We start from the raw sequence: 16,214 nt of genomic DNA on the forward strand, positions 1-16,214 counted from the left end.
ACCATGAGTTACAAGTTACCAGGTTACAACTAACCCCACGTTTGTTTTGTTTACTGTACAAATCAAAAAATGCATAAGGAGGCACTGAATACGTGTTGGAAAATCAGTTTTGTGCTGAAATGTATTAATGTTTCAACCCCATTTTTGAAATCATGTAGGACAATATTCAGGGTGTTCTAGAACGAAGAGTGCAAATACACAATTATACTTGTAATATCCGGATTTTAAATTGGTAAGCCTACACTAAGCACTTCTTCAAATTAAATGTTAACAAGATGTGGCTCGGCACTTCTGCTAACAGTTTCTATTGGCATATGATTGTTTTAAGCACAGGAACACTTCGTTCCTTACCGCACAGGGCGGTAAAATAAAACAAAACAAAAAACCGTGTCAAATAGGTGCTTGCCTAAATGGTTTACACCACCAGGTGGCGCTAAATTGTCACAGAAGAGCAAGGCCCACAACCAGTACTCTGAAGAGCAATGTGTTAATCCAAGTGCCACATTTAGATTATAGTGCATCATGGCATCTGTTTGTGAGGGGCATGAAGCAATGGAGGAGAGCAGGACAGGACAAACCTCTCAAATTACATACATCGACGAATACAAACCACAAATGAAGGAACTCACGCAAGGTAAAGCTTGAAGAAACTCACGCTTTATTCTAATAGGCCAAATTTAAGTTTCAGTCTTTTTATGGTCAGTGTTTCTCCCACTGACTGCTTTATGTCAGCTCAATTGCCCAGTGGTCCATCTGCCTAGAGTAATAGATGAAACGACTCATCCCTGGCCTGTGTGTGCTGTCAATGAGATGACAAGGCTTGTGTATTATGATTGATATGGAGCCGTCTAGCCAGGCCGCACTGCCAGTCTATTGATTAGTCGCCAGCCTGCCCTCATGGGAGGCCTGGCCCTCGGTCATCCATCATACACATTTTCTCCCATTTTACACAGACAAGAAAAGTTACCAGGATGAGCTTTTACTTGAAGGTTCACCCATTCAGAACTTATCTATAATCTTATCTGAAGATTTGAGTAAATGGTAGACTTCATTTAGGTGTGAGATAAGGTTGTAGGTAATTCATGCTGCTCTGGGATTTGAGCTAAATCTGAACTAAATAGGCCATTATCTGTTATCATTCTTTAATGCGGTTTCAGTCCATTTACTTCACATAAAACTTGTGTGCTTATAAAGATTTTTATTTTTCAATTACGTAAATTTTTTTAAGGGAAGGGGCATTACATTTTATAAATGGTTTGCATTGAGATGTCAATCTTGAGGCTAATTTTAACCTTTAAGGTATCATTAATGGACTAAAGTAAGGTCTGCTTCCATTGAATACTGCTTCCTAGATGAAACAGGCAGTGAATCCGAGTGTATTTTCTCCTGACAATGTAATACTTTAAACCAATAGGTTTTATGTGAAGGAAATGGATTGTAGTAATAATAAAGATCAAGGACGATAACACATGTTTTTTTTAAACTATTTTGTTTAATTATCTTAAAATCTCATGAAGCCCAGGTCGGAGTATTTTGAGCCCACCCCCTTGTCTCTGCCTAAAATACATAAAATGTAAAAAAAAAAAAAAAAAAAAAAGGAACTATAGTGGAATTAAGTATAAGTGGAAAGATTTATTGCAATGGAAAATATTTCTATATAATAGTGCTGTCAAATAGATTAATCCCGATTAATCAAATCAAAAATAAAAATTTGTTTACATAATATGTGTGTGTACTGTGTATAATTATATATAGTTTATATAAACACACACACACACACACACACACACACACACACACACACACGCATGTACAGTGAAGTGGCTCTGTAAGAAGCATATCAAGGTTCTGGCATGGCCTAGCCAGTCTCCAGACCTAAACCCCAATAGAGAATCTTTGGAGAGAGCACAAACTAGATCAGTCAGGAGGGAAACCTGACTGATCTAGAGAAGATCTGTGTGGAGGAGTGGGCCAAAATCCCTCCTGCAGTGTGTACAAACCTTGTGAAAAACTACAGGAAACGTTTGACCTCTGTAATTGCAAAAAAAGGCTACTGTACCAAATATTAACATTGATTTTCTCAGGTGTTCAAATACTTATTTGCAGCTGTATCATACAAATAAATAGTTCAAAATCATATATTGTGATTTCTGGAGATTTTCTGGTGATTTTCACAGTGGACATGCACCTACGATGACAATTTCAGACCCCTTCATGATTTCCATGTGGGAGAACTTGCAAAATAGCAGGGTGTTAAAATACTTATTTTCCTCACTGTATATTTAGAATATTTTTATATTCATATATATATTTAGATATATAAATGTATATACATGCAAATGTTTCTTAAATATATACATGAATGAGTAATAATTACACACAGTACAAGCGCACACATTATGTAAACAAACATTTATTTTGGCTGTGGTTAATCAATTTGTAATCAATTTGACAGCACACATACAATAATACACACACACATACACACATATATAGTACATAATCACACCGTTTTATTGTCTGTTCTCTGATGTTGTATTTCTCGCCTCAGGTTATCTGTTTGTCGTACTACACTGGCAAATGTTATGGAGAAAGCATGGGGGCAAGTGTGAATCAGCTGTTTGGTGATGGATGAATGGACGAGCCTTTTAGCCTCAGAAAAAGCACCAGTCCAGTAGAAGAAGATACAGGTAAAACCCCAGGAAGCTAGTTGCTTGCTTTTCTTTCGCTTTCTTTCTTTTTTTGCTGCTGCTGCTGCTTGCTCATTGTATTTGAAAAATGCAACAATTCTTAAGCAGTTTGCAGGCTACTCCCTTTCATTTTCCACCATTAGAATTAATTAGTATAGAACAGTTAGTTAGAACAGTATAGAATTAATTTAACGGTTGAAATTACATTTAAATTGATAAATAATTTACACTCAAACTGAATTCTCATAGTTGAAATTAGGGGATGTATTTCTATATTGAATTTTTATAAATGAAAGTAGTTTAAATAATGCCTGATATTCGTAAAACATGCATGTCTATAGACAGAGAAAAACAGCACTTTGACCTTCACAGAGACAGGAAGAGACAGGTGCCTGTGGCGTTGTGGTTGGACACACCCACGGAGTGGACTCTGTTCAGCCGTAAGAAAAGGTCACAGAAATGTCGTGCAGTCATGTCCTTGTAAGTTTGATCAGACTTGATAAAAGCAAACCTGCAGCTTGGTTTACTTCCTGCTGCACTTTTCATCATCCATAATAACTCCACACTAAACATTTGTCATTGTTGTGATGACTCCTAACAACCATTGTTACATTTGCATTGTTCATTAAATGTGACAGATGTAACTATGTAACTAAAAAAGACAAGAGTAAATATGACAATTGTTGATATGATAATTTCCACAATATGCACAGTAATCTGAATTATCTGTTTTACATTAATTAAGCTGGTGTCTGGCGAGATTTTGGTTGAATTTGTCCATTGAATTAATTAGAATAGCTTTCTTACTTATTCCTCCCGTAAGTACTTAAGTGTTTTCAGTCAAGTGTTATTATAGCTGTTTTCTATCTAAATATATTATAAAATGTCATTTATTCCAGAATTTTTAGCATCATTACTCCAGTCTCAGTTCAGTGTCACATGATCCTTCAGTAATCACTCTAAATCACTCTGATTTGTTGCTCAGTGATTCTTATTATCAGTGTTAAAAACACTTCCCCTAAACTTTTGAATGGTAGTGTATTATGGTTTCCAAAAAAATATTAATTTGTTAAGCAGCACAACTGATTTGTATTATTATTAACAATAATACATGTATCCAATCAGCATAATAGATTGATTTCTAAAGGATTATGTGTCAAAAAAAATACATTTAAAAATATATTTCAATAGAAAATAGTTATTTTAAATTATAATAATATTTCACAATATGACTTTTTACTTTGTACTGTATTTTCAATCAAATAAATGAAGCCTTGTTGAGCATACGATACATCTTTTAAAAAACATAAATATGTTTTGTAATTATTCCAAATTTTTAGAAGCATATATTTAAAGGTTCATTGTGTATATTTAGCGGCATCTAGTGGTGAGGTTGTGAATTGCAACCATCCACCACTCCCCCCTCCTGTTCAAAGCACATAAAGAAGCTACGGTGGCCGACACAGATGTTGTCATCTGAGACAGCAGAGAGTAGCTCTGTTGAGCAGTTTGTCCGTTTAGGTCTGCTGTAGAAACATGGCGGCGCAAAATAACGACTTCACTGTAAGGGGACCCGCGGTGTATCTAGATAGAAATGGCTCATTCTAAGGTAATTAAAACATAACTGTTCATTATGTAAGGTTTTTGTACACCACTGAAAACATAGTTATGTATATTATATTGCTTTTCTATCAATAGATCCTCTTCTATATTACACACTGCACCTTTAAGTATCACATAAACCAGAGAGTATGTGTGCAGCAGGGGTTGAGGTGTGTGAGCACTAAAAGCTAATGGTCAACCAGGACTAGGGTGGCTTCTGAGATGCAGGTGTGAAAATTTCTAATCTATTCTGTCAACTGACAAATTGATAGAGTTGAATGCTTTGAGCTTACTATTTTGCCTTGACCCAGTTGAGGCCCTAAAGCCTGCTCGCTGGGGCCATTTTAATGAATTTCTGTACCGGAAATAGGCCACGGGTGAGGGGGGCAGGTGCTTTGACGTGAGCGTGTGCACCTTCGGGAGCATCCCTCTCCTTCAACCTCGCCTCATTAGTCTAACTGGGCAGTTGCAGAGCTGTTGTGTGTCACATCTATTTCGGTCCCCCTAAATTCCAAAGTGCTCCCTCAACCTATCTTCCTGTATTCTCCATTTCCTCTCTCACCACCCAAGAGACGAGGTGGAAGAGATACGATTGGCCCCTGCTCCGTCATCATCAAGGAGACAGTTTGGCAAGGAGGAGTCGGACACCGATGCGGTCGCTAACTGTGTCAAGGACGCAGAAGCCAAACACGGTACAGTTCACCTGTAAAAGACCTGAGAGCACAAATGCAGAGAGGAACTGGCCCACCAACTTATCTTAACTTACCAACAATCTCTAGACTCTGCACTCTCCCTTAAATTAATGGTTTAGTTCACCCCAAAATCAAATTTTGATTTATTTACTCACTGTTATTTTTGTTTCAGTAGAACATCCTAAATTAACTTTCATGTATCGTTTACAATGACATTTCATTGCGACCGGGGCTGTCAAGCTCCAAAAAGCACTATAAACTGTTTGATTTATTTTTTATTTATTTTTTCAAGCCTGAAGTCACGTGGATTTCTGTAAGACAAGACAGAGAAAATAAATTGTATGTATTATTTTCTGGGCATTTTTAGTACACTGCCATTCAAAAGTTGAATGGGGCCAATGCGATTAAAAAAAGATTATTGTTATTTTTAATGATATTTATTCAGCAAGTATGCAAGTATGCATAATCAGAAGTGACTGAATATATTACATTGTAAAAAATAAAAATTATTATATATATATCTTGTTTTCAATGTTTTCATCATTGATTATCATATTAATAAAATAAATTCTGGAGGAACACATCAATATATCAATGATTTTTAAAGCATCATGTTACACTGACGACTGGATAAATGATGATGAAATTCAGCTTTGTCATCACAGGAATAAATAATAAAAATAAAATGAAAGTATGTTAAATAATAAATGTAAGAATTTTAGTAAAGCATGAGCTATGCTGAGCATATGAGATTATTTTCAAAAGCATAACATAACATTTTAACAAAAAAAATTTCAGTCTGTTTTCTTACATGAAGAAGATAATGCAAGACTTTAAAAACAGTGCAGAAGTTGTATAGATTATTAGTGATTATATTTTCTTTAAGGAGCTTGACAGCTCAGAAAATAAATGCATATTGTAATGACATGAGACAGAATTTAAATTTTTGGGTGACCTATTCCCTTTAAATGTGGCTTTTTCATAGCTGATAAATCTAGCGAATGCCCAAAACTCGAGGTTTGTGCTGTCTAGATTTTTGCACACTCATTTTATTGTATGCATACATCCAGCGGCGTAGCACCAAATTATGGGCCCTGGGTACAAACCATCTAGCTGGGCCCCCGTACCAAATACCATAGTGATACCAATGGGTGGGATATTGCATTTTTATCATAAAAACACTTAAAAATGTAAACAAAATAAGCCCTTTGTACATAGATTCTATACAAATGTTAGTGCATGTATATGTATGTATAGAAAACTGACTTCTCAGGCCCTGGGTATTTGGTACCCTTTACCCCCCCAGTCCGACGCCCCTGCATACATCACATCACCCTCATTGATTTCTCCGTGTGTCCTGTAGCCTGGCCCAATACTGGAATGTGCCTGTCATCCGATCACTTAAAGCCTTTTGAAAGAGTTGAAAGAGCACAGACAAGGGTCCTACTGTTCAGTAAAAGACACTGCTCTGTTGATAAAATCAGACACGTAGTCTCCAGCCCACAGATGCTGGTTGTTGCGCTGTTTTCTTCAGAATACTTTGTGTAGGTGAAATGAGATAAGAGGATCTTCCTGTGCAAGTTTGTCTACGAACCAGCCTGAAAAAGTGTGATTTGAACTAAAGCGGCAGCAGTTTGTGATACCATTGTTGTAATCTGTTGCTGATTTGAATGAGGTTATTCAAACACAATCAATATTTTAGATATTTCAGTTCCCTATTTATGTAGCAGCTGTACTTATCTATATGACCTTGGGTTGGTGTTCATATGCTATTTCAAGTCTATGATGCACCTCCTCTTAGTGTTATTATGTGATACTGTGTGAAAACCAAGACTCTCGTCATATAAACATACATCACCAATGCTAATCAGAGTGAGAAGTCACGCTTGACTCCAACACCTTATAAACACACTAATGTGATTCATACACTGGCAAATGTGTCTTCCACTACTGCTCACCTGTCACCAACATGCATACTTGTACAGGATGATGCTGCCACTACTGTTCCCTTCTTTAAAAAAACAACCGTAGTCTTCCCAGAATCATCTCGTCGCACACTCAGGAGTTTCCGTCGGGCAGAATGAGTGAGATGCTTGCATGGAAGGTCTAAAAACAGCACTTTGTTGAGAGACAGACAGTAGCTGACGGTTGATCAGGTCAAACAGGGTGACTGTAATGTGTGTTCATGACTTGGCTCTGATGCCTCTTTGCACTTTGGCACATGCAAGAGTCATGGTTTAGGAAGGGCATCGCTTCAGGATTTAGTTTGTTTTTCAGTACAAGGGGAGAGATGACATGGGGTGTGGATGAGACCTGCTTTTATTTTGATCTTTTGTGGATAATGATGCAAAAATTATCACTATTTATTTATTTATTTTACTAATTTATTTAATTAGTGGTTTGGTTTAGTTTATTTTTTTTATTGAATTACATTTTATTTAAAGGGTTAGTTCACCCAAAAAAAAATTCTCTCAATAATTATTTACCCTAATGTCGTTCGACTCCGTTCATCTTTGGAACACAGTTTAAGATATTTTATATTTAGTCTGAGAGAGACTACTTTGATGATGTTTTTTTATCTTTCTAGAAAGGGACAGTATACCCTACATACATTCAATGGAGGAACAGAAAACTCTCGGACTAAATATAAAATATCTTAAACTGTGTTCTGAAGATGAGTGGAGGTCTTACGGGGGAGGAACGACATTAGGGAAGTAATTATTGAGAGAATTTTTATTTTGGGGTGAACTAATCCTTTAAATGTGAGTTTTCTTCTTCTTTAAATTCTATTTTTTATTTTTTTTATTTTGCTATTTCTTTTTATTTTATTTAAATGTGACATTTGTGTTTGAGTCGAATAGATTTCTTTTCAAAGTGATCATTGTGTGTGTGTGGGTGTGTGTGTGTGTGTGTTTATATACTTCTCATTCTTTTAGTATAATGCAATTTTTTTTAAATTCAAATGTGAGATTTATATTTCTGCTCTAGTGATTCTATTTCATTAGGATGATTTCACTTGTGTTGCAGCATTCCTCATTTAAACGTTGCTTTGAATTAAAGGGTCTGCTAAATAAATAAATATAAATGTAAATGTCAAAAATAAATAGCCTTTTATTTGTGCTCTAAATGCGCCTTGAATGAGAATTAGGAGAAATGTCAAAGTTTTCCAGATCACGACCTCAGATTGGACAAACTGGCTGTGTTCGTCTAATGTTCATTTTGAAAGGAAAATAAAATATAAATAGCCCTATCACGGACCTCCGAGTCTCTGTATGCGGTGTGATTCATATCTCGTTAGAGAAGTCAGCCTCGTTAACCTCTCCATAATTACCCAATGCGCAGCTCCGGCCCACAGCACACACAGCTTTGGCAAACTGAAGCCTGGCTGTGTGCGTCAGTCAGACACCAGTCAGGTCTTAGTGAAAGTGACGGTTCAGATCTCGCAGCTTGTTACTCATTCCAGAACTCCTGCTCCATATTATTAATTCTACATCTTAAGTTTAGTTCTGCTTAACTGGTCTTCTTAACTGACATACAGCAACCCTGAAATGATCCGAAGCCTGTCCTTGCCAACTAGGCTACTTAAAAGCTGCAGTCATTTGTCAAATAATGTAATATGAATCTCTGAATATGTGTGTTTCTGTGACCTTCTACATTTTTTTCCCCCTCTGGTTTCTGGGATCTGTCTTGGTGATGTGCATAAGACTTTTTTTCTTTTCTTTTTTTCCTCCCTACTGTTCTCTTTCCATTCGGGGACATTTCAGAGCCTTGGGAACGGTTTCCATAGCGACTGTAACTGCAGACAAGGAGAGTGTGCTGAGACAGGGATGTGAACGCACTAGCGCACTCGTCTCATGTGGAACACTGGTTTGCCTCCTTCCTTCCATCTCATTTGTAAAATGAAGTGCTATGGCCTGGTTTCACAAACAAGGTTTAGATTAAGCCAGGATTAGGCCTGTTCAATTTGGATATTTAAGTATAGCTTTTATAAACATAGAAATAAATATTGCTGGTGTGCTTTAGACAAAACTATGACACTGACCTGTTTTAAGATACAGCTCTGGAAAAAAATAAGAGACCACTGCCAAATTATCCGTTTCTCTGGGTTGTTATAGGTATGTGTTTGGGTACATTTACATTTTTGTTTTATTCTATAAACTACTGAACACATTTTCCCAAATTCCGAATAAAAATATTGTAATTTAGAGCATTTATTTGCAGAAAGCAACAACTGGTCAAAATAACAAATAATATGCAGTGTTGTCAGACCTTGAATAATGGAAAGAAAATAAGTTCATATCTATTTTTAAACAACACAATACTAACTTAAGAAGAGTTTAGAAATCTATATTTGGTGGAATAACCCTGATTGAATCACAGCTTTCATGCGTCTTGGCATGTCTTTTACATTGATGTTGGGTGACTTTATGCCACTCCTGGTGCAAAAATTCACGCAGCTCGGATTTGTTTGATGGCTTGTGACCATCCATCTTCCTCTTGATCACATTCCAGATGTTTTCACTTGGGTTCAGGTCTGGAGATTGGGCTGGCCATGACAGGGTCTTGATCTGGTGGTCCTCCATCCACACCTTGATTGACCTGGCTGTGTGGCATGGAGCAGTGTGCTGCTGGAAAAAACAGTCCTAAGAGTTGGGGAATATTGTCAGAGCAGAAGGCAGCACGTTTTCTTCCAGGACAACCTTGTACGTGGTTTGAATCATGCGTCCTTCACAAAGACAAATTGTGAGGGGAAAAAAGTCAGAATTGTAAGATAAAAAGTAATTTATATATATTTGTTTTTATTCCATGGAAAAATCTTCCATATATACACATATCAGGCATAACATTATGGCCTAATATTGTGTTTTGCTGCCAAAACAGCCCTGACCTGTTGAGGCATGGACTCAGATGTTAGCAGCATATCCTTTAAGTCCTGTAAGTTGTGAGGTGGGGCCTCCATGGATCGGACTTGTTTGTTCAGCACATTCCACAGATGCTCGATTGGATTAAGATCTGGGGAATTCGGAGGCCAAGTCAACACCTCAGACTCGTTGTTGTGCTCAAATCATTCCTGAACCATTTTTGCTTTGTGGCAGGGCGCATTATCCTGCTGAAAAAGGCCACAGCCACCAGGGAATATTATTTAAGGGTGTACATGGTCTGCAATAATGCTTTGCTAGGTGGTATGTGTCAAAGTAACATCCACATGGATGGCAGTGCCCAAAGTTTCCCAGCAGAACATTGCCCAAAGCATCACACTACCTCTGTCAGCTTGCCTTCTTCCCATGGTGCATCCTGGTGCCATGTGTTCCTCAGGTAAGCAACACGCATGCACCCAGCCATCCACGTGATGTAAAAGAAAATGTGATTAATCAGATCAGGCCTCCTTCTGATGCTCACGTGCCGACTGTTGGCGCTTTTAGCGGTGGACACTGGACAGGGGTCAGCATGGGCACCCTGACTGGTCTGTGGCTATGCAGCCCCATACACAACCAACTGCGATGCACTGTGTATTCTGACACCTTTCTATCAGAACCAGCATTAACTTCTTTAGCAATTTGAGCTACAGTAGCTCGTCTGTTGGATTGGGCCACACAGGTCAGCCTTCGCTCCCCACGTGCATCCATGAGCCTTGGCCGCTCATGACCCTGTCACCAGTTCATCACTGTTCTTTTCTTGTACCATTTTTAATAGATATACCACTGCAGCCCAGGAACACCTCACAAGAGCTGCAGTTTTGGAGATGCTCTGACCCAGTCGTCTAGCCATCATAATTTGGCCCTTGTCAAACTCGCTCAAATCCTTAATGTTGCCAATTTTTCCTGCTTCTAACACTGACTAATATATCCCACCTACTAACAGGTGCCATGATGAGGAGATAATCAGTGTTATTAATTTATCTATTTATTTATAATTTCTTATTATATTACTCCATCATTCTATATCACACCATAATATCCATAATATGCATAATATATCAATAGAAATGATCTTAAAAACAATTTGGTTATTGTTCTTGTGTAAACTACAATAAACCCACATCTTTGAAAACAGGGACGTTATCATGTTTGTTTATAGGCACGTAGTGGATCAATTTTGATAACATTGTCGGCTGTAGCTACACGAGAGGGAAAAAAAGAGTTTCTGTTTTTAGTACATTGTTGTCATGTAAACACACCCTAAATATAGGCTAATTTTCTTTTTGGCATTTTGTCTTAGAAGCTGAGGATTTGTTAGCAAGCATATGTTGTTATACATGTTCTGTTATGTCCTAATATTGCAATGCATCAAGCAATAACCACACAGAGAGTGTAAACATGTGCGTATTTTCCTGTGTATCAATCTTTGCAGAGGTCAAACCAGATAAATACACTATGTCAGCTGCAGGGTTCATGTGAACAGACTCCAGCAAATTAAAGCAGAAAACAGCAACTGTCATCAGAGTGCTAATTCACTTCCTCAGACAGATGAAGTAAAGTTAGGATCAGAGAGCAGTCAGTCACTCCCCACCTGTAACCTTAACAGCTTTGAGAGATCTGGATTTAAGATGGCCTATGCAGCACCCTCAGGGGAGATGTACATTTAAAAAAGGTTAATGCAGGTCCGGACACCATTTGTATCTCAGGAAATGTTCCATTGCTTTTTAGAAATAAGAAAAATGATTTGATTTCTAGTTACAGGAAAGAAAGGCTCACGCCCACATACACATACATATTCCTGTCTTGGTATTAATTGGTTTACAACATCTCTTCAGTAAACGTGACCATCAGCCTTTGTTAGGTTGTGACATTGCAAGGCTTCATAACTATGAGCTGTTGTCGAGCGCTCAGTGAGTCTTTATTTTAAATCAATTTGTTTTGATATAAATGAGCAGAGAAATGTGGAGATGTATTTGTGTACCCGCAGATGCTGTGTGCCACTGCTATTTCATCCTGTTTGCAGCAGGTGAAGTGAGGAGTAATTGGCTTCTGTCAATACTGGCTTGTGTGTTTTAGCAGCAGCTATACACCATGGAAAAGAGGTCGATGCAGAGAGAAAAAGAGAGACAAGAACAGAGTGGTTCACTCCTACACACCATAAAGCTGCAATTTCTCACATCTGCAAATGCCCTCCTTTGACCTTTTTAGCCCCTCCATCCATCCATCCATCCATTCATTCATTCATTCATTCATGCATTCATTCTTATATTGTCATTGTTATATTGTTAATGCTTTTATTTTATATTTTAATTAGATTTTTTAAATATAGTTTTATATTCAAACACTTTGAGACTATCACATTTTGAATTTGATCTAATTACTTTTCCCATCTCTGCATTTAGAATATTCTGCATTTAAAATATATTTTTTATGTTATGACAATTATGACTTAATTACAACTGTCACTGTCGCGTTCACTATGTCGTGGGTGTTCAGCGGAAATGTAACGAAGGATAATTGGTGGGAGGTTCACTTACCTAATTGAAGTGCGGACCAGTCAAAAGTTGAAACGTGGACCAGTAAAATCCCAAACTGGTGTGTCGAATCCAGTAATGAATGAGCACGGACTTATAAGCGGGAGCGAGTATTAGTTTTGTCATGATGTCTCATCAGGAGAGATGCGCCACCAGTTTATAACCTGCTATTTGTGGACTAATCAACTGTTTATGGAAAATAAATCAAAGTAAATGAACACTCGCAACATAGTAAACGCGACAGTCACAGTGTGACTTTATTGAATCTCAGTGTGGCCATATCCTTGACAATGTCATTTTACTACTATTTATTCATGCAATTATGCATTTATTAATGCATTTATTTAAAACCTTTTTATATTATGACATGTGCAGCACTTTGAGCGGCATTGTATTTATGTAGAGTGCAATAAATATTATATGAATTTAATATTATCATCATCGTCCTTATCATCATCATATATTTCATATATCGCCATATATTCTGTGTGACCACCTCTGTTTTAAGAATGACTGTCTGTTTCTGCCAGTCATTTTTGCATCATCTCTGCCATGAGTGCCTCTTATAATTATTAAAGAGAGAAATATGTAAATTTGTGGCAGGTGCATTCAAACACACATTCTCATTCAAACCGGCTCAGTGTGTAGTCAGTGCATTTAAGCGGACATCTATTGAATGAATTTGAATTGCTTTTTATTTGTAAAGGTCAGGCCTTGCAAAATGAACTAACTAGGCAGCACTTGATGTGTGTGTGTTTTTGTTGTTGTTGTTGTTTTTGTCATTTAAAAATCCCAAATGACATTGACAAATTAGTATTCCAATAATATATATCCCAGAAATATTACACAATAATATTTATTGTTTTAAATATTTCAAAATATTAACTTTATTTCCAGATTTAAATCGGATGTATAAATCCCAAATTTTTCTGCAATCTTTGAGTTTATGGACTTTACTGAATATTTGCATTTTAAAATGCATTATATCCAACTCATGAAACTGATTTAGCCCAAGATTTAGCCAACATTGGCTCTGGCTAATTTTCATCCATAGTCCCTTGAGTTTGAGTTATCTAATGCCACTTTGACTTCAGTTTTGGTGCTGGACACCTCAGTATGATAAAGAAATGCATTGATATGTTTCCTTACATCAACCGTGTCAATTCATACCTCGAGGGATGTTATTTTTGGCATTTAGAAATGGCCACCTCTCTGACGGCAGAGCAAAGTGTCTCTGAGGACATTTACGCATTTACTCTCATGACTATCCTTGCGATTGAGCCGCATCAAGGACACTCCATGCACTGAATAATTCTGAAGCAGGTCTCTTGTGCTCTTGTTCTGCTCCTCTTTCTCTCAAGAGCGTTTTCCTTTTCATCACGTTCCAGCCTCCAGGGGGCATCTTTTACCCTTAATGTCCTCAACTAACAGGTGTCCCATCTGCCCTAAAAATACAATACGCCTGTTGCGTGCAGGAAAATCTTAGACTAGAGCCACTGGGGTCTCACATTTCCACACCGGTGCTTTCCATTGCACTAATGCATTGTGAATCCATGTCGCATAATGGACTCTGAGAAATTGTTTAATTTTATTTTCATCTTTTATATAGTCATAAAACCTGGAGGAGAATTCTTAGCCATGGGTTCCATTGAAAATGCATAAGTGCACCCCTTGGTATTTGTGTGACTTGGCTTTATTTTTAAACAGTTTTCCACTTTAAAAAGTTGCTAACAAAGTTACTTACTTAGTATCTTTCAAATAAGGTGAGGTTAATTCTGGTAAAATGTGTTATGATTCTACAAAATTGTATGACTTTAAAAATTTATGAACACGTATTATGTTTGATTGTTTGTTTATAATTATTTATAAAGTAAAAACATTTGACGTCACATGGTGTCATTTTTTTAAAACTTGCACTTTGAAGCCGTTTTCAAAATTTTGTATTTTCAGGCCCCCAAAACTTATATTGTATTGTGTAAAGATCTGCAAAAACGCATGAAATGTTTTCTGTTGAAGGCCCCCAAGATGACGTATTGTATACTCATGTGCTTAAAGGATTAGTTCACCCAAAAATGAAAATGATCATTAATTACTTACCCTCATGTCGTTCGACACCCGTAATACCTTTGTTTATCTTCGGAACACAAATGAAGATATTTTTGTTGAAATCTGATGGCTCAGAAAGGCCTTCATTGACACCAATGTCATTTCCTCTCTCAAGAGCAATAAAACGCACTAAAGACGTCGTTACAAAGTCCATCACACAGTGGCTCTACAATAATTTTATGAAGTGACGAGAATATTTTTTGTGCGCAAACCACCCCCCCGAAATAACGACCTATATAGTCATGGGCCGATTTCAAAACAAAGCTTGAAACCGTAATGAATCAGTGTATCGATTCATGATTTGGATCGCCGAAGTCATGTGATTTCAGCAGTTTGGTGGTTTTACACTTGTCTGGCTATCACCAGACCAAGCTCCATTTAAAATTGAACATTGGTTTAGGGACTCTGCTCTGTATTTTCTACAAAGGGCGTAATCAACTGGCATTATTATAATAACTCTGTTCACAATTGGATAGTCCTTCAACCAATCAGACCACTAAAGGCGTGATCAACAGTCAACGGCCCATCATTTCTCTATCTGTCATCGTGTTAAACACACCCATAGCATGCCAGGTGGATAAGCCAGTCTGTGATTGGTTCCCGCAAAAGTAACAGCAGTAGAAATTAATGTAAAGGTTTCCAGACTGAATTGTCGGGCAAAATCAAATCGCCGGCAGATCAGGCTGGGTTTACCCAGTCTAGTTTGACACGCGATCCGAATCATGAATCGGTACACTGATTCATAACTGGAAATCGGCTATCATCACTATATAAGTAGTCATTTCTTTTTTTTTTGCGCACAAAGACTATTTTCGTCGCTTCATAAAATTATTGTGTAGAGCCACTGTAGTGAGATGGGCTTTGTAACGATGTCTTTAGTGCTTTTATGGGTCTTGAGAGAGGAAATGACATTGGTGTCAATGAAGGCCTTTCTGAGCCATCGGATTTTAACAAAAATATCTTCATCTGTGTTTCGAAGATGAACGGAGGTCTTACAGGTGTCGAACGACATGAGAGTAAGTTATTTTTTGGGTGAACTAACCCTTTAAGTTGTAAGGAAAATATTATGTTTTCCTTGATGGTATATGACATTGTAGCCTTTCAAAACCATACAAAACCATCATTTTTAACCATTTTTTCAACAATATATGAAGATAAAATACTGTATTTTGTGCATATTATCTGTCTGAGTAAGCCTACTAATTGACTGAAGAGCACTACTTGACCAAGTGTTCCCAGTCCTCAAACTCATCACTGACATCTAATTTAAAAAAATAGCGCAATTTTTTTTCTTCTGTGTATTGCGGTTTCTATCCTCTCTGATCCTTCTGTTTTCCTTTGCGTCAAGAGTTTGCCCTTTTCTTTGAGAGTGCTTTCACACCCTTGACTCAAATGTGAGTATGTGTATGCCGTGAGCCCCTTCATTGTGGATCATGTCTCATCCTGCACGCTGCATGAAAGTATGAAAGTTCGTGAGAAGTGCTAACAGTGTTTGCACCCTTACTTAGTCATCCGGGGAATGCCTGACTGAAAATGCAGGTTCATCTGGAGAGAAGGAAATGGAAGAGCAGAAGTTAAGGAAAGGGAAAAGGGAGGGGGGAGGATAGAGTGGTAGTATCACCAGCCCTCTAATGCTATTCTAATGAGAATCCTACCTGGCCCCCTGCCGAC

At 37.5% G+C, this 16,214-nt stretch overlaps 1 long non-coding RNA gene across 3 annotated transcripts in view; it reads left to right on the top strand.

Moving 5' to 3' along the window:
- Positions 1-491: 491 nt before the first annotated feature.
- Positions 492-16,214, top strand: part of LOC137048628 (uncharacterized) — a 113,702-nt gene continuing 97,979 nt past the window's right edge. For 2 of the 3 annotated variants that reach the window (XR_010899487.1, XR_010899485.1), the window contains exons 1-2: positions 492-634; positions 2,552-2,690. This is a non-coding gene — a long non-coding RNA (uncharacterized lncRNA). Of the gene's footprint in view, positions 635-2,551; positions 2,691-3,062; positions 3,156-16,214 lie in introns of those variants that run through there. The other variant, XR_010899486.1, reaches the window with a different exon arrangement.

This window comes from Pseudorasbora parva, chromosome 20 (genome assembly GCF_024679245.1).
Source record: "Pseudorasbora parva isolate DD20220531a chromosome 20, ASM2467924v1, whole genome shotgun sequence".
NCBI lineage: Eukaryota > Metazoa > Chordata > Actinopteri > Cypriniformes > Gobionidae > Pseudorasbora > Pseudorasbora parva.